Here is a 21,153-nt window from a genome sequence, read left to right as displayed (position 1 = left end):
GGTTATGTTTTCACCCCTTTCTGTCTGTTTGTTTGTTTGTTTGTTTCTTTGTGTGCAGGATATCTCAAAAAAGTTGTGGACGGATTCGGATGAAATTTTGTGGACAGGTTTGGTGTGTGGCAAGGACGAGCTGATTAGATTTGGTGAAGATCCGGGTCCGGATCCAAGCACTGGAATTTTTTAAGTGATTCTTCACCATTGAGAGAAAGGGCCAAAACGATATTTAAATAATGTATTGGGCCCGATATGATCTTGTGGATCAGGCATTGCGTGGTGGAGGTATGCACTCCACCGAGTGCCCTTCTCGTTGAAACATGGAGATAAGAGATAAAGGATTCTCTGATTTCCAAAGAACACAATTACTTCGCAAACGGCAGTGAACAAACCACATTAACCGAGGAAACTTCAGGTTGTTTGCATGTTTCCACTCTGGAGAGATTTCAGGACAAAAGCAATTTGTACCAAGCTGTGGATGTAAATTGCCCGTTTCTGTTGAAGAAGAAATAATTGCTTTTGAAGTGCATGGAATGCCATACAATTCAAGTACAGTTCAGTTTGAATGGAATCAGGACATTAGTAGATAATGGACAAGTCAATGAAGGCAATAGGATTTGAGGCTGGAATCACAGCGCATAATGAAAATGAGCTCTGATGGTTAATTCACATTGAAACAGTTCAACTCCTCTCACCCCCTGTAAAGATCTTTGGGTTATCCCAGCCATAGATCAAACCAGAAAGATGTTGGCCTCGTAGATGAAGACAGTTGGTTATGCATGTAGTCGAGTTTTGTCGAGTCAAAATAAATACCTGGTGGCATCTCGGAAAAACATCTCTCCAAGTGTTTGTCTCTAACTGTACTCTTTTCTTACAATGACCCACAGGCCACCCCTTCTCTATTTCAACTTGTCAACACAAGCAACCTTTAACCTCCCCTATCTCCTGTTTCCTTCTTCTTTATAAACATGAGGTAGAGAAAGGTAAGATATGGCCAGTCACATCTAGCTTTTGACAGATCACTTACCAGCTTGACCTTCCATCAACCTTATGATGGTGCAAAGGAGCAGCACAGTAAAGAGAAGTTTAAGGGTACAAATTCCTTTAAAACAGGTTCTCTGCAGCATTATGGAGGATCAAACGAACACATCGGCGAAATAAAAAGCAAAAATAGACATTGCATATACCTCGTTAGTGACCACAGAATCATCACAAATACAACAGGCTTAAAAAAAGACACAAGGTCTAAATTTGTGGAAACAAAATTCACAATACAAACCACCATCCAAACCCCAAGACGATCCTGTGCTTCACACGAGTGCGTGCTGGTCCCACAACAATTTTTACGGTGAACGCTGTGCAAATTGAAAATTCCAATAATCACACTCAGTTCAGCATTACAGCAATGTGTGGTTTCCTTCAATCAAGCTAAGTCAGATTTAAGGTGTCAGCCAGGTCTTCATTGTCAACAACAATCATCATAATCATCATGCACTGTGTTCTATACAGTGTCGGATCTTGGCTAAGGTAACAATCCTGGAGACAGGTCACCACTCTGACGCAGGATACCTCAATGGAGCGTGAGCAGGAATTTGTAATTTGTTCAGTGTGCCGAAATTTGTTCAGATAGCTTAACATCCACCAACTAATGCGAGCGGACGGGATGCCAAGCTTAACATCCATCCGAGGGATGACACAGACATTGATGAATCCCCCTGCCTGCAAAACTCCAGGGTGACCGTTTATAGCCTGGTTGGGATTCAAAGCCAGAATAGACAGCTCAGTGGCAAGTGTGCGTACCTTCGGCTATCTTGCCAGGCCTCAACAATAAAGGGAAAAACAAATTGTATTCCAGCCTGCAAAACATATTACATGCTCAGAAAATTGTTGCAAAAGTCTCTTTTAAACAGATGGCATCACTTGCAAGCACAATTTTCAGATAGGTGTTTGGTTGAGGACAAAATGGAGAGGGTTAGAGATATTTAAGATGACCTTAGAAACACTTTAATCAAATCTAAACAAGTACTTTAGAACTAAGGTCACAGTGGTATTTTAAAAACAGAACAGAGTCAGTTATTTTTCGATTGAAATAAATATGATAACAACAGATATTGTCACAGACGATTGTTTTGTTGATTTAAAAAGTTCATGGAAATTGTGCATCAGGCTTAACCGAATCAAAAGATACATGAAAAGTATTGTTGTGGTTACCAGATTCGCAAACCACCATTCAGGTCCCTTAGGTGAGGTATCTCGGTAAGTACATGTGTAGTTAGGCCCAAACCAGTTGTCTAGTGGGAATACATGTCATTTATGCGTGCTGCGACTCTTCAGGATAGCCGTTTTTCTTTTGCTATCTTTATTTTGGACCAACCGCCATGATTACCACCACAACCACAACATCCACCACCAACCACCGCTTCACCACAACCGCCACGACCTTCCCGTCACACCTCGCAACCGTCGCATCGCCACCGTTCTTGCCCCGCTGTGGGTACCGGTGTTGGACTCGTGCAGGGCGCGCGCCAAACAGCGTGTACAAAATCACCGATTTTGTGCTTCAAAAACGGATCAAAAACGACAAACGCCCACTTTTTGCCGTCCAATCGGTGAGCGAGGGGCGAATTGGCCCCGCCCCCAGGGCGATCGATATATGCAAATTTATGGATCAAAAAGCCTTCACGCCCACTTTTTCTCGGGCCAATGGGGAGCGAGGTGAAAGGTCGAAGGGAGGGGGTCAAAGATGAGAGGGCGAAGCTACGGGGCTGATAAAAGGACCGTGTTCGTCAGTCCAGTAGAGTCGAGAGGCGGAGAGGCGGAGAGTAGGAGAGTAGGAGAGTAGGAGAGTAGGAGAGTAGGAGAGTAGGAGAGTAGGAGAGTAGGAGAGTAGGAGAGTAGGAGAGTAGGAGAGTAGGAGAGTAGGAGAGTAGGAGAGTCGGAGAGTCGGAGAGTCGGAAAGTCGGAAAGTCGGAAAGTCGGAAAGTCGGAAAGTCGGAAAGTCGGAAAGTCGGAAACAGAGAGTCAAGACTTCGCGGGCGGTGGAGTTGGCAAGAAGGAGCTGGTCGTCGTGTGCGTTGGAGTCGGAACGGAGGGGACGGAGCTGTGGAAAGGCAGCGACACCAGACGAGGGGGTGCTCGCGTCGGGAGCTGCACCCCAGGGAGGCCGACAGCGCGACCTGGCCGAGGTGGAGATGCTCGTCGCGGGATAATAAAAATCCTCTATACCCCGAGCATCAGCAACCCCCTCCTGTTTCCCCCCGCGCTGAGATAGTGCGACCAAGGGGGCCCCTTTCCCACCCCCGACCAGACACTGTCCGCGAGGCCCGCGGAGTTGAGGCACCATCGCCGCTCCGCGTCTCATCACCAGACGGGTAGGCCCGACCCGGTCTCGGCCTCAGGCCCGCCTCATCCTTGAGGGTATTCTTTTCCTTGGTTTTTGGTATGTGTTGTCGGCGCCGTCTGTGAAGTAGAATTGTATAAGTGTTGCCGTGTGCTCGGTAGTCGGTATTAGCTCTGCATTGTGTTTTCGCTTTTACATTTGCTTTTTGTGTAAATTGCATTGTGTCTTTTCTGTGTGCTTTTGGTGGAATTGAATATGTGTGCTTTCCGTTCGTCGCGAATAAATGTGCTTTGTGTTGAACTGTTTCCCGCTTCGCTTCGTCTTTTCCTCTATTGAATCCCCATCTTGCTTCACGTAAAGGGTTGGTAGTGGGCTGAATACGCCCGATAATTAATCGAACCGTCGAGGTCGACGATAACACCGCTCGGTTATTCTGATAGTACGGAACGGGTCGCTTAAGTGGCCCGTGTCCGAAGTCGACCTGCGGCGAGGTGCGATCGCCCGGTCTACCCTCCGCGTGGGTACTTAGGTAGGTCGACCCGGCGAGCAACCCTATCCCACGCGGGGGCTGATTGGCTCGATCGCGGTGAGACCGAAAGGTCCACCCGTGACTGGTTCCCGGCGTTAGTCCGAGAGGGTCACGACTGGATTGTCCGTCCGGTGGGCGACGTGCCGCGATTCGAGTTACGTGGCCGTTCGCACGCCGGCGGGCGCGAATCCGCAACAGTATCATGCAAAATGATTACATTGCTCTTGCAATAGAACATGATAATGCCTGGAGGGATGTCTGTAAGCAGATAATACCCATGTGTAACAATAAGAGGCAGAAAATAAAAAGATACAACAAAACGATAAATAATATAATATATAAAGAAAAAGAAGAAAGTTTGTTTGTTTGTTTGTTTGTTTGTTCGTTTATGCATTCGGACGCTGCAGGAACCAGTGCAACCAAACTTTGCATGGCCTCCTCTTTCATCCAAAGGAAGGCCGAGGGCTATATTAGGATAAAATTACAACTTGAAAAATTACAAAATATTAAAATTGGATAATGAGCATTCAGGCCTCGATCAGGTCTTGTGCTACTACACTCCCTGCGGGTTTTTCCCCCCCAGGATAAATCGAGTGATATGTTTTGTGAAGATCGTATGTTGAGGATGTAATGATTTGTTGTCAACAACACAAATTTAACTATTATAGTGTTTACATGTGTGCCTGTTATTAAAAACATTGCTTTACACAGGTTTATTATAATTAACATCTTCGTGTTCAGGCCTCGAGTGAGTATGTATTGAAACTTCCCTGAGCAATGCTGGGTACTTCTACTGGTAATACATAAGAACTAGAGAGTTCATAGAACACCTCACCCCCCATGCAATCTTGAGAAAAAAGGATATGGACAGCAAATTTGATTGGTCGACATGATGTAAAATGCTATAATATTTTGTCCATGACCTTCGAAATGAAAGGGTTTTGAACGTGCCAATAAAGCAATTTGTGTTCCACAGTACTCAATTTTTTTTCAATAAAAAATTTAAGTTCAATTGAATTTCAAAGTTTTTAATTTCAAATTTCAATTGAAATAAAATATTGATTTTAAAGGTCATAGAAAAAAAATCCAGAAGTTCACCACCATTGATGCAGCATCTTTTTCACCACCTTATTAGTCCCCTACCAGTTTCACCAGAGAGCACTTTAGGTTTGCTCTCCGTCTGTCTGTCTGTCTGTCTGTCTCGTCTGTCCCACCTGTGGTTTTTTTCCGACTTTTTCCCCAAACCACTTTATATATTCAACTGAATCTTGGTACATGGCTTCAATATGATAAGTTACAGAACGAGTTCAAGTTTCAGGGCGTTTTGTCAATTTTCACAGAGTTATGCCCTTTTTGGACTGAGAAAATATCACATCGGAAGTAGGGGACATGTATTGCAAAGAAATTCTTGCTCTTGTTTGACATGTTACATTAGTTCTTCATGCCTGTTGTTTGTGTCCTTTATGACGTTGCTAAAACAGTGTTTCCTGTTTCGAATGATTTTCAATTTTGTTTGATTGCCAGACAGACAAACAGTAAAAAAAACATGATCTCACTCGACTCTGAGCATGCGTGATCAGGACAAATTCAAAGCCAAAGTACTGTTAATCTACAGGTTTGTTTACTGATTCATGTTCAAAATATAACATTCAATTGAAATTAAGTTGTTCCTCGATCATAAACTGTTGTCTTTAGACAGACAGACAGACAAAGTGAACCAAGTGCTGAACCCTGCTTTTTGCTTCATATGTGCAGGGTAGTATAATAGAGATCATATTAAGTACAATAGCAGCAGTGTCAGCAGTTAGTGCTTTTCCAATGTTGCCTTGTGTCTGTCCATTGCTTTGCCAATGGCCGAAACATTGACATTGGTCACTTTATTGGCGCTTTTTTTCACTGCAGGAAAAAAAAAAGTGAGGGGTGGTGGCAAAGGAAAAGGGAAAGTTCATACAACAGGAGCTTCCATCACATGATTCAACTCCAAGTACAACAAAGATTAACACCAATGTGTTTTCCAAAGTAGGAACTTTACCCTCCTCTCTTTCAAATGCATGCCAAGTTTTTCCACCCAAGAACAATAGCACTCCTCTCCACCCCACTCAGTTAAATTAGGTAGTTTACTTAATGGGGTGTGTCTACAGCACATGCACAATAGGCCAAAATGACCTCCTCTGTTGTCCAAGTTACAATTAGTAAAACAAACACAAACGTGATCATCTTTTTCACATTTCCTTAATCCCAATTCTTGCTTTTTTAACATAAACTAGGTGTTAATACTTGGGTTTAGGCACCCAACGTTCCCAGTCCTTTGAAATTCTGATGTGTAGTTTTCCTTAGATACAACACATTTTTCATCCACTGTATCCAATTGTTATGGTTGACTGCAGTTTGTAGTCACTGGGTGACCAGCCAAGGTCCTGCAGAGCTTAACAAGAATAGTGAGAACAGATTACAGAGTGCATCCAGCTGCAAACACCTGACAAGAAGAAAAATCATATGATATAAAACTTCCTATTGGATAGACAATCTGTAATAAAAGTCATAAATTTACCGACACAACATTAGAAGGTGGTATATCCACATTCAATCCCTAAACAAAATATCTCGCATGAAAAATAAGGAATCAAAGCGCCATAAATAAACAAATACGTAACAGCAACAAAAAATGAGTGCAATTATCTTGGAAGAAGTTAGAAAAAAACATCCATCCATTGATGAGTGAATCATATCCTTCTGTAACAACCATCATTGTTCTCACCTTGAGGGTTCAGCCAAGAGGAATGGTTCTGTGCCAGGTCTTTCTGGAATGGGCTGGTGAGGACTGATGCTTGAATGAAGGTGCAGGTAATCTGTAATTTGTTAAAACAGTTGGTGATAACTCACCTACTCTTTGTGAAAGACATTGTGGGATCTTTAACGTCAACCAACGCCCACCCACAGTGCTGGCAGATGGGTCCTCCGGCTTAACATCCACCCAAGGGATGGCACACACATAGATGCCTCACCGTGGCTGCAAAACAACAGGATGATAGGTCAGGATTCAAACCCAGGACACAGAGCTCAAAGAGGAGTGCATCTACCTCTAAGCTATCCTGCCAGGCATGTCAGCTCATTCACTTAATACAAATTACTTACCATCTACTGTATAATCCCAATTGTTTATTTATCCAAATACTTAACTTGGCAAGCAAATTCAATTTTTTTTAGTCACACGTTAGCATTTTTGAATGCTTATATTGTGTATGAGGGGATTCCTTATCCATCCAACCATTTATCCTCCAGGCCATTCTGCTCAACAGAAAGGAACACACCTGATAGTATACCATTGCAGCTTAAAGTCGTGATCCTGCTGGGAAAGCAAATATTGTGATTAGAATGCAGAGGCAGGGCTCATTGAACTTATACCCACCCAGATCCTCTTGGTAATTATTACCCTTATGATAACAAACATAACTAGAACTGCCACTTTATCACTGCGAGTAGTGATGACCGGGTACCAAGACGTCTGGCTTTGATACAACCCTGCTTTGATACAACAAGGGATTGACGAGTTATGGATCGAGTCACATGTCACGTTCAATCTATTTATTACAAATGCAGTTTGCCCTTTTCCTGAATACATTGTCGGTATCAATTGAAATGGTGTTTAAATATCCTGAACAAAAAGTGATAAATGTTGTCACCATGAGTGCAGAGTGTAAAGCGGGATTCCCCTGAGTCCAATGAGGCCCCACACCTTTCTCTATTTCATGGGATTCACAAGTTATGAACCAAGGAACAGGCCATGTTGCATCTATTTATTATGTACATAGTTGACCCATTCTCCTGGGGCCATCATCGGTATCAATTGAATTGCTACTCCTCCTGGACCCTCGAATGCATGCAGATGCAGCCAAGTCAACCTTATGCAGAAAAAAAATTCTAATAGTTCTCAGATTCAAACAATTAAATTAAATAATTCTGGCTGCCAGACCTTGTGGCCGATCAGGTTGAGATTTAAAACACATTTCCCATGTCCATGAGACCATAACTGTGAAGTTTGACGTTGACTGATGAAGCGGTTCCAGAGAAAACATTATTTAATATTTCACTTCAATCCAATATGGCTGCCAAACCATGTGGTCAATCAGGTTGAAATTTAAAAGGTACATTCCCCATGTCAGCTAGATCAAAATTGTGAAGTTTCACATCGATTGATGTGGTGCTTCCAGAATGAACATGATTTAATGTTTTTCTTCAATCCAATATGGTTGCCAAACCATGTGACCAACATCAAAACGAGTGGCGTACTTTTTGTTCATCATGGATAGGTGGTCGGTCATACCTGTAAAGTTTCGCCTTGGTCTTTTCAGCCATTACAGAGAAGAAGATTTATAAATTTTTTAATTATCAATCCAATATGGCTGACGAACCACGTGACTAATGACATCATAAATTTATATTCTGCCTTTAATTAGGTAGAGGATCACACTTGTTAAGTTTCGTGTTAAACGGATAAGGTGCGTTTTTCTATCCAAGATGGTCAGCAAACGAAGTGACTTATGACATCATAATTTTTACTCAATATGCAGCAATGGCGTTAGATCATAGTTGCAAAATTTTGCTTCGTTCGGATAAGTGGTTCCAGAGAAAACATTATTTAATATTGTTGCGAATTCGTGCCCGCCGGCGTGCGATCGGCCACGTGACTCGAATCGCGGCACGTCGCCCACCAGACGGACAATTCTGTCGTGACCCTCTCGGACTAACGCCGGGAGCTAGTCACGGGTGGGCCTTTCGGCCTCACCACGATCGTGCCAATCGGCCACCCGCGTGGGATAGGGTTGTTCGCCAAACTCAACCTACCTCAGTACCCACGCGGATGGTAGACCGGGCGATCGCACCTCGCCGCAGGTCGACTCCAGACACGGGCCGCTTAAGTGGTCCGTTCCGTGCTATCAGGATAACCGAGCGGTGTTATTGTCGGCCTCGACGGTTCCGATTAATTATCGGGCATATTAAGCCCACTACAAACCCTTTACGTGAAGCAAGATGGAGATTCAAACGAAGGAAAGGACGCAGCGAAACGGGGAACAATTCAACATAATGCACTTTATTTACACGACACACGAAGAGCACACATACATCAATTTAAAAACAAAAACAACAATGCAGAGCTAACCGAATACGCGAACACACGGCAACACTTATACAGTTTTACTTTACAAGACACGGCGCCACAAGATCCATACAAAAAAACAAAAGAAAAGGCCACCCTCAAAGACAAGGGGGCAGACGGGGCCCGTAGTCCTTTATGGCGTGGGACTTGGCAGACCGAACGAGTCCCACGAGACTGTTGCAGGTTACCTGCACCCTCGCGGTGCGATGGTGGGCGAGCTCTCTCCGGCCCTCCTTGTACGAACGCGCAGGTCCGCGCGACACAGCTGGCAGAGCGGCACCTTCAGTCCGCGTCCCCTCCGCGACGTCCGGACTCTCCACCGACTGCAAGCTCCAACGAGCGGGTCGCTCTACGGACCGCTTCTCCAAGACCCAGACGGGCAGAAGACCATGAACCGCCGACTGATACTGACACTCTCACCGACCGCCCTGACCTGACCTCCTCTGACCTGACTTCAGCGGCGCCTCCGTGCGCCCTTTTATTTCCCCGGCACACCGCCCCTCCCTTCGCGGCACGTGGGGGGGGGACATTCCACCAGAGAAATTGGGGTGGGAGTTGAGTTCCAACCGTCATTCTTGTTTACCAGGGAAATCGGGGTGGGAGTTGAGTTCCAACCGTCATTCTTGTTTACCAGAAAAATCGGGGTGGGAGTTGAATTCCAACCGTCATTCTTGTTTACCAGAGAAACCGGGGTGGGAGTTGTTGTTGTTGTTCCCCTTTTGTGTTCGTGGAGATGTTGACGGTTGCTGGCGGAGTGGTGAGGATGGCGTGGTTGTTGAGAGGCAGGTGTGGTTGTGGTTGTTGTGAAGCGGCGTTGTGGTTGGTGGTTGATGTGTGATGGTGGTTGAGACGTGGTTGGTTCAAAATAAAGATAGAACAGAAAAACGCCTATCTCAAAGCGTGGCAGCCCGAATGAATCACATTAATTTCCTCTAAACAACGGGTTTGGGGCTAACTACACATGTACTTAAGAGATACCTCACCTACGGGACCTGGATGGTGGTTTGCGAATTTCCACAGCCGTAACAATATTTTTCTTCAATCCAATATGGCTACCAAACCATGTGACCTATCATTAACAAACTTGTATCCCTTTGTCTTGGAGAATGTGTGTGTAAAGTTTCCCCTCGATCTGACCAGCCGTTCTGGAGAAGAAGATCTTTGAGAGTTTTGGGGTAAATTTAATATGGCCACCAAACCATGTGACCTATCAATTAGAAATTAACAAACTTGTACAGCCATGTATTGGGGAACATGTGTGTCAAGTTTTGCTTCAATCTGTCCAGCTATTCTGGAGAAGAAGATTAAAAAAAAAAAAAAATTTAACAATATGGCTGCTGAAGCACATGACCGATGATGTCATAAAAATTTTTATTTCATGAGTTGTTACATAGATGACGCTCAATAAATTTCAATTTTTTCTGATGCAGCATTCTACGTGTCAAATTTTCACTGGGATACCACTTCACTGATGATATCATGAAAAATCACACTTCTTTCCCATGGGGAGTTCTTGCCATGTGCTAAGTTTCAATTTTTTCCCATAATGCAGTTTCACTGATACAGAGGTCCAAAGTTTATTGGTTTTTCAAATATGGCACCCATACCATGTGATGTATGACGTCATAATTATCAAATAAATATTCTGCAAGGAAAGATAATTATAATATACTACGATTAAAATTTTGTGTCAATTAGACTAAAGGTTGCCGAGAAAATTAATGTAAAAGCGAAAAAAAACCCTGAAAATTGCTGGCAGAATAAGAAAAATAATAAGGAAAGAAGAAAAACAATAGGTTACCCAGCCTTGTTGGCTTGGTTCCCTAATTTTGACAAACAATGACAAATGTGATGACAACTGGTTGTGGTTACAGCGAGGGTGAGACTAGTGTTAGGAATGAATCCAGAATAACACTCGACCAGATCAGGGTCTGCAACGATTGCACGAGGAACTCACTCTTGTCCCATTCCACCAACAGATGCTGCTTACTTGGCAGTAACTGATTTTGCAAGTGTGATGTGAAAAAAACTGCTGCAGCTCGACTTCCAATGGAAATAAGGACACTGTACATCCCATCACTCACTACTGTAGTGGAGGACCCACCCAAAGAATTTTGCAGTCTATCAGCCACGACTTGTCTCCTTAAATTCTACAAAGCTTTGGTTCACAGCGCGATAGAGAATGTGGCTTCATCATAGGTCAGAAGTTCTGGAACCCATGTGGTGTTCCTTGAAGCTAATGAATACAAAGCAAGATTATTGACATCTTGTATTCAGAATATAGAAATCAGAACCTGTTGCTCTTTCTCAGAAAACAGGTTGAGGGCCTCACGATCTTCTGCTGCTTCTCATCTGTTCTTGCAACATCCCCCTTCTCAGACATGCACCCCTCTCCACCAACCCCAAGCTACAGCTGGTCACACACACTCATCTACAAGCCACTTCCTTTAAAGAAACCTGAATCATCTCTGTTCTGTCAATGTCCCATTTACTCCTGCTTTCAGAATCATCTGTTCCTGTCCAATCTTGCTCTTCCGATCTTTCAGGATAATGGATAATACAATACAAGGTTGATCCAGGTTATAAACAACTACCCACATTCTTTTTAATATTGTGTTTGTTTGTCCTCAGCCTGCTTCTGATGTAATCCGCCAGGTTGCACGAGGACCATTAACTCCCTTTATCTTGGATATTTCCAAGGCCTTTGACTTGGTCAATCACGGTGCCATTATCTGCACGACTGCGGTGACCGGTTCCTAAGCCCCTGCTGCCATACATTAATCAGTCATACAAATGGTGCATGACGCTTTTGAACTGCTGCCATTACATGAGGTGTCAAACAAGGTGATCCCCACGATTCCCCAAACTACAGTGATCTACAAAAGTATTCATCCTTTCAAAGTTTTCACACTTTGATGCCACCTGAGCTTTTTTCTGGATGCTTTCAAATCAAACTTAATATATAGTCATCATAAACTACTCCAAAGTGATGGAGCTAAAAAATGCAGATAAAATGTGAATGTTAGATTAACAGAGAAAAATCAGATGATCCTCAGTTGCATAAGTATTCAAACCCTTTGCCGAATTAAACCTAAATAACTTCAAGAGCAAATTACTTGTTTGAAAGGTCAGAAAATAAATGTAATCGGTTTCACCTGTATTTCATCAGTGGTTTAACTTAAACATTAAGCTTCCCCACTTATCTAAGGAGGTTTAAGGTGCAATTCACTTGGTTAACCAACAAGGCAAACATGAAGACCAATGAGGTTTCCAAAGAAGTCAGACATAAAGCGGTGGAGAAGCACCATTCAGGAGAGGGTTATAAAAAGATTTCAGTCACTCATTATCCCTTTGAGTACGGTGAAATCCATCATTAAGAAGTTCAGGTCAGGGATGGGAGCATGTGCCAGAACAGCAGGTCGCTGCGTCCACTTTCCGCCGGTACTCCATGGGCCTCCGTCTGGCCATCCCGCAGGCAGATGCCAGGCCCATCCCCATCTCCTTGAGATGATGGTCAACCTGTTGCAACCATGAGGCACGTGGTCGACCCACTGGCCTCCTCCACTCATGAGACTCCCTCGCTGAGAGAATCTGGTGAGCAGGATCAGAGTCAGGAAAACGAGCCACATGTCCATACAGCCGCAACTGACGCTCACGGACTATGCAGGTAACAAATCTCATCCGAGTCTCTCTCAGCAACCGCTCGTTGGACACAAAATCCGACCAGCGATAGCCAAGGATTCTCCGAAGAGACCTGGTACCAAAGGAATTAAGTCTCCATCTCAGATCCTTGGTCAGAGTCCAAGTCTCGCACCCATAGAGCAAGACTGGAAGTACCAAGGACCTGAAGACTCGGACTTTCGTCCTCCCGCACAGGTACCAGCAGCGCCACACCCCATGATCCAGTGAATCCATGACTCCCCAGGCCCGACCCAGACGTCTATTGACCTCTGACTCGCAGCCAGCAGAGACATGAATATCACTGCCAAGGTAAGTGAATCTCTCCACGACCTCAACATCCTCACCACAAACAGACACAGACAGGACAGCAGCATCCAAGATGTCACCGAAAGCCTGGATCTTAGTTTTGACCCAAGAAACCCGTAATCCCAACGGCTCCGACTCCTCATTCAGCACCTCGAGGGCCCCCAAGAGGATGACTAAAGTCTCCGCAAAGATGACTGCATCATCTGCAAAGTCAAGGTCCGAGATCTTGACATTCCCAAATGACGCACCGCAACTTGATCTCTCCGACATCCTCCCTAGAATCCAGTCCATACAAGTGCTGAAAAGTGTGGGGGCAAGTACACATCCCTGACAAACTCCAGTAACAACTGGAAATAAGTCAGAGATGGTACCACCACACTTCACAGCACTCTCAGTACCAGAGTAGAGTTCAGACATCAGATCGATCAGTTTTGGTGGCACCCCACGAAGACCAAGAATCCTCCAGAGGACATCCCGATTCACTGAATCGAACGCTTTACAGAGATCAACATAGGCTGCAAGCAGCCCCTGCCGAAACTCTTGTCTGCGTTCGGTGAGGACACGAAGTGCAAGGATACGGTCAATCGTTGACCTCTTTGGTGTAAAGCCTGACTGCTCTGCACGCTGGTGCTCAAGCAGATGGTGGCGAACCCTATCGAGAATTATCCGAGCAAAGACCTTGCCCGGCACTGAGAGCAGCGTCACCCCTCGGTAGTTGTTGCAGTCTTGGCGATCACCCTTCCCTTTCCAGAGAGGAACAACAAGACCCCTCTTCCAGTCAGTTGGGATGATGCCTGTGTTCCAGGCAGAGCACAAAACTGCATGCAACGACACGAGTGCAGCATTTCCACCAGCCTTGAGAAGTTCGGCATGGATGCCACAGATCCCTGGAGCTTTGCCCCGTTTCAACTGGTTCACCGCAGCCCGTGTTTCCACAAGCGTAGGTGGACCACAGTTGATTCGAGGGTCAGCAACAGGGATTGTAACACCCTTGACGTCCAACTCGACAGTTGGGGGATCAGCCTGGTACAACCGCTCAAAGTAACCGGCCCAGCGGGCCTTCACTTCAGACTCCTCTGTCAAGAGCCTACCACTCTCTGCTCGAACTGCAGTGCTCCGAGGGATGGGCTTGGATGAACGTAATGCGCGAATTCCCCTGTAAGCGGGACGAGAATCACCTGTCCACAGGTGATGCTCTATCCCCTCACAGATTCCTCGCACATAGGCCTCCTTGTCCACCCTCAGTGCACGTACAGTTTTACGCCTCAGCTCCCTGAACAGCTCAGCTCTGCCATTCAGCCTGGCCCTGCGACTCTGGTCAATGGTATCCAGTGTCCCTTGAGAGACAAACTTCTTCTTTGCCCTGCGGTGAGCTCCAAGGCATCCACCGGCAACATCAAGGACGGTGGTCTTGAAGGTGCTCCACAACTCTTCAGGACCCCCCAAAGAACCCAGACCCCCCAAGTGTCCACTCAGCCTGTTCACAAACTCCTCAGCTACTCTCTCATCCCTGAGCTTGGCAACATCCAGCCTCGGCTGGGATGGTGCCATTCTCCAAGATTTAAGGTGCAGCTTTAGAGTTGCTACAACAAGCCTGTGGTCAGTTTTGAGGAACTGAGCACTCCGGTAGACCCTGCAGTTCTGGATCATCCTCCAGCGACCGTCAATGAGGACATGGTTAATCTCCTTTGCCACACCGCCAGCATTGGAATACCAAGTCCAGCGATGAGCTTGTGGGCGCTGAAACCATGAACCAGCCACCCTAAGTCCATGACTTCTTGCAAAGTCAAGGAACTTAGTGCCATTCTGGTTCATAGTTCCTGACCCATGTGGACCAACACACGTCTCATAACCATCCCTATCAGTTCCAGTCGATGCATTGAAATCCCCCAAGACTAGAAGTGTATCTTGTCTGGGGCACTGATCAACCACAGACTCGAGTGTGGCGTAGAATGTGTCCTTCACGGTGAGATCACTCGCCTCAGTCGGAGCATAAACAGAGACCAGGGAAATGACACCTAAGGAGTGACGAATCCTTAATCTCATAATACGCTCGTTGACCGGTGTTACCTCAATTATCATTGGGGTCAGCTTATTGGACACAGCTACAGCAACTCCTTGGGTATGGTAACCATCAGAGCGACCAGACCAATAGTAGGTGTAACCACCCACCATTATCTCACCGCAATCCGGTCTCCGTACCTCAGAGAGAGCTGCAATCCCGATATCCAAACGCTTGAGCTCAGATGATAACAGAGACAGGTGATCATCCTCTCTTAGGGAAAAGACATTCCAGGCACCCACCCGAAGGGACCGCCTCAGGTTAACCCAAGGAGACCGCCGTCTGGTGGACGACACCTCAGCACCACTCCGACACACTCTCCCGCAATCTGACCCAGGGATGTTACCCCGTGGTTTCCCTCCTATCATCAAAGATTGGGGGTCCCGAAGGCTTTGCCCCAATCCCGTCATCCGGTGAGCTGCCCTGCGAAGGGAAGCTGCACAGGAGGTACTCCCACGGAGTGGGTTTTCAGATTTTTTTGCGTTTTTGTGTTTTGAAAAGTTTAAGAAGTTGAAGACGTATCATACCACCCAGACAACCCAGATCAGGTCGTCCATCCAAACTCAGCAGCCTGGCAAGCAGGAAACTGGTGCGGGATGTCGCTGTAAATCCAACAATGACTTTGAAAGATCTGAAAGGCTCTATGTCTCAGATGGGGGTCAGTGTTCATCAATCTACAATATCCCGTTCCATTTACAAAGCTGGGCTCTATGGACAGGTGGCAAGAAAAAATCTCATATGGAGTTTGCAAAAAAGCATCTTAATGATACTGCAGGTATGTGGATAAAGGTTTTGTGGTCAAACGAGACAAATGTTGAACTTTTTGGTCGAAATTCAAAGCGTAAATACTGTCAAGCATGGTGGTGGCAGCATCATGTTATGGGGCTGCTTTTCATCAGCACGGATTAAGCAAGCTTGTCAGGATAGAAGGGGCAATGGACAATACAAAGTACAGGCAAAACCTTGATGAAAATCTGCTTGAGTCAGCCATTAATCTGAAACTCGGTAGGAGATTCACATTTCAGCAGGACAATGATCCGAAGCACAAAGCTAAAGCCACACTGGAGTGGCTGAATTAGGATAAAATACATGTTCTTGAGTGGCCCAATCAAAGTCCTTACTTGAACCCAATTGAACATTTATGGAAAGACTGGAAGATTACAATTTTCACGTGAAGAATGGGATAAGATTTCACCATGTGACTGCGCAAATCTGATAGAGACCTCCCTAAAAAGACTCACAGCAGTCATTGCTGCAAAAGGTGCTTCCACAAAGTCCTGACCTCAGGGATTGAATACGATTACAACCAGTGAATTTTGATTTGTACATGTGTTTTTGCAGGTATTCCTGACAGGTAACCTCCTTCAACTATAACAGTGTTTAGTTTGATCTCTTCAGCTATGAATAAAAAAAGTTCATTTGGAAAAATTGTTTCGTCATAATTCATCTAAATGTGGCATTATTTTGCTTTTGCAGGCCACTGTATTCAATGCTGTTCTGGATGAGGTTTTGAGCAGTCTTACAGTGGGAGTGGGAGCCTGGGAGGGAGGCACTACCATCACAGCACTGGCCTGCGCTGATGACCTTATCCTGTGTGCACCAGAACACCTGTCAGGATCCAACCATCACTGAAATCTGCACATGCTAACCTGGCAGCAGCTGGCTTCATGATTAATTCTGAGAATTCTGCAACCTGAGCAATCACCATCGCTGGGAAGGCAAAGCAATACTTGGTTGATGCATCACAGATGTTCAGCTTTCGAGAGTGAAGCCTGAACGTGCTAACAGTGGCAGACACAAATTGAAGTACCTCTAAGTGGTGGTGGCTTCAGATGACACTACCCTTAAAGGAAAGGCTGAATATATTTGGGCATGCGCCGGTAAAGCCGCAGAATTGAATGGTGGTCCTTCTGCGACACCTTGTGCCCATGCTACAACACTGGCTCGTGATTGGGCAGTGTAAGGTGGTACACTCCGAAGGCGGGATGTACAATGAGAACACCACGTCAGGATGTGGCTCAACATTCCCAAGGACCAGACATTGTGTTCTGTTCCCTCCCCTCACACTCCACCCACCCCTCCCCCAATTACACCCCAATTTTCCCAAGCATTTTCTGTTATTCATCTGTTAATTGTGTAGCTACTAGCTCCTCTGTCCATTTTGATAGTTGTGATGAAAAAATAAACCGTTTACATCAAACTTCCTTCTCAAGTATCCTTCTTTCAGGATTGCATTGTATTTTATTTTATCAACACAAAGTCGAGGCTCATGGAGAAACTATGACATAGAATGGATAAGAATGCGACAGAACTAAGGGAACAGCAGAAAGAGAGGGTGAAACACCAACATGAGGGTTGAGGGACAAAATAGACAGAGACGGACAAGGGATGTGGGTAAGGATGAAGGATAGGGGAGAACGCAATGAGTGGACAAGATAAATATAGAAGTGTCGGGGGGGGGGGGGCAGAGTGGGGGTGGGGGTTAACGAGGATAGAAAAGATTATGGTTTTGGATGGGGGATGATCTGACACGACAGTGAACTACCTTTAAGCTGTCTTAAAAACCGGGAGGAAAGAATGAAATTGAAGAGAATGTGTTGGTTCATTCCACAGGTGGGGGGAAAAAGGGATGAATGAGTGAAGACGAGCAGTGAGTCTGGAAAGGCATGTAGTTTTTGCCAGTATATATATATATATATATATATATATATATATATATATATATATATATATATATATATATATATATATATATATATATATATATATATATATATATATATATATATGTATTATCCCCATTGTAATAATAACCTGCTGGAAAGGTCTCCAGATGAACCTTGATTAGAAAGGTGATAGAAACCATCAGTTATGGTCCATAGCTGTTGTTTCAAATTCAGACAGCATTATTACATCGATTACAGATGCAATATTGACATGATCGATGAGAATACACTCTTCTTTTGTCTCAAGTTTACAAACAAATCATTGTATAGTTGTTACGGTCACAAACACCATCACCATTGTAATTATCAAGCAACGATGGTCAATCCCTTCCTTTTTGAGCAGATTCATGACATTCCATTAACGCTGTCCTATTGAAAGTTTGTATAAAGTAAACAGCATTATCCTGATGATGGTAAATAATTATTAATGCATATGATGGCAATAACAGAATGAAAATTATGACAATGGCAAAGAACATTGACCGAAAGCGTTGGAAGATGAACATTCACAAACTCCATCCATCCTCTCACCACCTTCATCCATACCGGTTCATCCAGTCTGTCCACAGCAACGCTTGCCCTTCACAGGAAGATCAACTCAAATGTATACATCTTTTGACAGAGTACACCATTTTCATTGTCTCCTACAATTATCATGTAAAATCAACAATGAAGATTGGCCAAATTATCTGGGATGGCTGAAAACCATGTCTCACAATTCATCAACAAAGCGCCATTAAAAATTTATTTTTAAAGTGCAATTGTGAAGGTGACATACAAAAAGGGAACATGTTATCTCCAAATTAAATCTACAGACAAAATAGTTATTCGTGCCTGTTGTTGGCGTCCTTTATGATGTTGGTAAAAACAGTAAGTTTCCTGTTTGGAATTATTTTCAATTGTGTTTGAATGCCAGACAGGCAGACAGAATAAAAAGATCATCTCACTCCTCTCTGCACATGCGTGATTGGGATAATTCAGAGCCAAACTTCTGCTAAACTACAAGTTTGTTTCCAATTCATGTTCAGATTCGTGTTCAAAATATAACATTCAATTTAAATTAAGTTGTTGCTCGATCAAAAACTGACGTTTGTGGACAGCCAGACAGACAGACAGACAGACAAAGTGAACCAATTCCTTAACCTCACTTTTCACTTCTCATGCATGGGGTAAATAAACATCTCTTGAGATTGTGTACAACTTTTGTTGCAAACAACTCAGTTTTCAAACACTGGTAGACTTTACAAAACACTTTTTCCAACCCTGAACCCTCACCAAGCTGGATTCCACTTTCTGTACTTTATCTTAAGATGAAGAAAACACACATACACAAAATAAAGTAAAATAAAAAGAGACAACATGGCCATTGGAGAAAAGGTCATGGTACAACCCACCATGTAAGAAGATAATTATGTGCTTGATAATTCTGACACAATTTGTATTTGATGTGTAAGGTGGCATACACTTGGACAACTTAGACCCACATAACAAAAAACATGTAAAAGGTGGACAGTGGATATTCATCTCAGGAAGGAGGACAAAGAAGGAAGGAGGACAAAGAAGGAAGGAGGACAAAGAAGGAAGGAGGACAAAGAAGGAAGGAGGACAAAGAAGGAAGGAGGACAAAGAAGAAGGAGGACAAAGAAGAAGGAGGAAAAAGAAGAAGGAGGACAAAGAAGAAGGACAAAGAAGAAGGAGGACAAAGAAGAAGGAGGACAAAGAAGAAGAAGAAGGAGAAGGAGAAGGAGAAGGAGAAGGAGAAGGAGAAGAAGAAGGAGAAGGAGAAGGAGAAGGTCCACTCTCCTCATTATCAACTGACTTCCAGAGCAGACATCACTTTTCATCCAGAGCAGTTGTGATGTGGATCAAGTCAGTCACTCCATCATCAAGTATGGTATGATCAATAATATACAGGATATCATGGTATTGTCTCGCATCAAGTTCATGGCTAGTTTCATTTTTTTTGTTGTGATTTATCATCTCAATTTGTAAAAGACACACAAATGTTACAAAGGGCATATCATGAATAAAAGCCAATGGGAGTGCTTTGTTTGTGCAAAAACAGCAAATTTCACAACCCTCAACACTGGTCTCCTGGGCTATGGTATTTTAATGGCCAGCACATTTAACGAGAAAGATGCAATAGTCAAAATTGTGTCGATGCTGCAGCAAATTTCATTTGTGGCCTTTTGCACACTTCCCTTCCTGCAACCCATTGACAGTGCAGATAGGTGGCATTGCAGAACCTACTCCCACCATTGCCTTGAAATGACATCACAGATGTAATGTGCTCGTTGACTTACTGTCGGACCCAATGTTGGTTGAAATATATTTCAAGGTCCATAATTCAGCCACAGGGTCTCTTACTCTGGAGCACACGTGATGTAATATTCAGATTTTAACATCACCGATATATTACACGAACCGAGTACCCACCTGCAAGGTGGGTGGAGTTTGTGCATTACTTGCTGAAAAAGTATCGTCGGTATCTGAAATATCATGCAATCTTTGAGGTATGCATAACTCCCTTTGAGCTATCTTGGCTCGAATCCTGGCCCAGCTATAAACTCCCATTCCGGTGTTTCACAGGGAGGGTGATGCAGATGTTATTCCTGAAGACCCTTGTGCCAGCATTGGTCATTGGAGGATGTTAAAGATCCCAGTCTCTCAAAATAGGCGACTTATCGCCGGCAGCTGGAACAAATGATAACATCTGTCAAATCGCCTTTGGCTGGGCATCAGGCCAAACCAGCAGTTTCTTGATAGACCTGGGCCAATAACGTTCCCCACCTGACACCATAAGAAGGTGGAAGAAATTGGGGGAATTGTAGTGGTGGCTGTTGTAGTCGTAGTAAAAGTTCAACTTTGTTGTGCTGAAACAGGTTGAGGAGGCATGTGAGGCTGAGGACCGAGAAGAGGAATAGTTGGAGGAGAGAGAGACAGAGACGAAGAAGGACAAGCATCTGGAGAACCCGGTAAGTGCTAGTTGATCTGGTTTGGTGGTTTGGTGGTTTAGCATATTATTTTCAACTATTTCCTTTCCCACTTCATTGCTACAACACTTTAATATGGATTAGCTAAAGCTAAAGTGGTGCAGTTTTTGTTTTTTTTCGATCCTCGTGGAGGATCTCGAAGTCTTACTCACATTGTTGTTCTTCATCTTCTTCTTGTGGACTTTTTTGTTTCACAGCCTACAGTTTTCATCGAAACTTCCTGAAACTTGGCAAAAATATGTAAAAAATACCCTGCGCAGACAGTAACGATCTCCGATTTTGAAAATTCCTCCCAGAAAAAAAGTTATGACGTCAAAATATCTCCACTAATGGAAATCGCCTAAAAAATTATCTCAAACTCGGC

General features: G+C 44.2%; 1 long non-coding RNA gene across 1 annotated transcript; it reads right to left on the bottom strand.

The window, feature by feature from the left end:
* Positions 1–4,071: 4,071 nt before the first annotated feature.
* LOC147027051 (uncharacterized) lies at positions 4,072–9,543 on the bottom strand. The gene is made up of 3 exons (XR_015058649.1): positions 9,210–9,543; positions 6,622–6,873; positions 4,072–6,339 (listed from the first exon to the last, which is right to left on the bottom strand). It is a non-coding gene; the product is annotated as an uncharacterized LOC147027051 (long non-coding RNA).
* Positions 9,544–21,153: the final 11,610 nt, after the last annotated feature.

Source organism: Eptatretus burgeri, chromosome 5 (assembly GCF_056783735.1).
Source record: "Eptatretus burgeri isolate ZD-2024b chromosome 5, Ebu_testis_v1, whole genome shotgun sequence".
Lineage (NCBI taxonomy): Eukaryota > Metazoa > Chordata > Myxini > Myxiniformes > Myxinidae > Eptatretus > Eptatretus burgeri.
Note: the sequence above shows the minus strand (reverse complement) of the source record. Positions and strands in the feature narration are given on the sequence as shown.